Below are 890 nucleotides of genomic sequence, written 5' to 3'. Positions count from 1 at the left end.
ACCGAACAACCGATGAATGCACATCATGTGGACACACTCACGCCCTGCTATCAAAAGGATGGATGACTACTACCTTCACATCAAAATCAGTTAGAATAAACCTGTTACTAACCACACCTGAAACACTTGTTTTCAATAGAGTAATTACCACACCTTCTATCCATGCTGTCAGATGCATGTACACAAAAATACACACAAATCATAATCAAAAAATGGAAGAGCAATAGCTTACTCATTTGAAATAAATCAATTCAAATAGCAATTCCAATACAAACTACTTATTGCATTTAAGAGTGAAGCTGGTTCATAGACATTCAAATCTAGAAAAATCTCAATCAAATACTTGGTTACATCAAAGAAAACCAGGAAAATATGATCTCATGAGTCTAAGATTAACAGTCTCTGTGTTCACTATAAGCAACAAGCTAGTCCTTATTCTTAACTCAAAAACAATGCTACTGCCATGCTTGATATTTTAGTAGTTTGCAATTGAGAAATGAACCATTTTAATTTCTGATAACTCATCACAAACAAAAACAGCACAATAATGCAAAGAGCCTAATCCAGTTTCATTTGTCTAAATATCTTAATTAAAATCTAACGCATGATTGTTTGAACACAAAAATCTTCCACTTTTGGGAAACTTTTCTGCCGTTTTGACAGATAAAGAACTGGCATGTGTTTTTCTTTAAACATATTTGATGAAATCTGTATCTAAATAAACATAATAATCACATGCTTGCAGCAATAGCAGCATACACACAGGCTTGAGTGACTGCCATTATTTCTATGCACAGATTTGCATGGGCTACAGATGTCATCCCATATGCTGAAATTTCAGCAACGGACATTTCTTCACAGTAACTAATCCTTTCGGCACATAATGTAAA

Source organism: Sinocyclocheilus grahami, unplaced genomic scaffold (genome assembly GCF_001515645.1).
Source record: "Sinocyclocheilus grahami isolate Dianchi unplaced genomic scaffold, SAMN03320097.WGS_v1.1 scaffold11203.1, whole genome shotgun sequence".
NCBI lineage: Eukaryota > Metazoa > Chordata > Actinopteri > Cypriniformes > Cyprinidae > Sinocyclocheilus > Sinocyclocheilus grahami.
Note: the sequence above shows the minus strand (reverse complement) of the source record.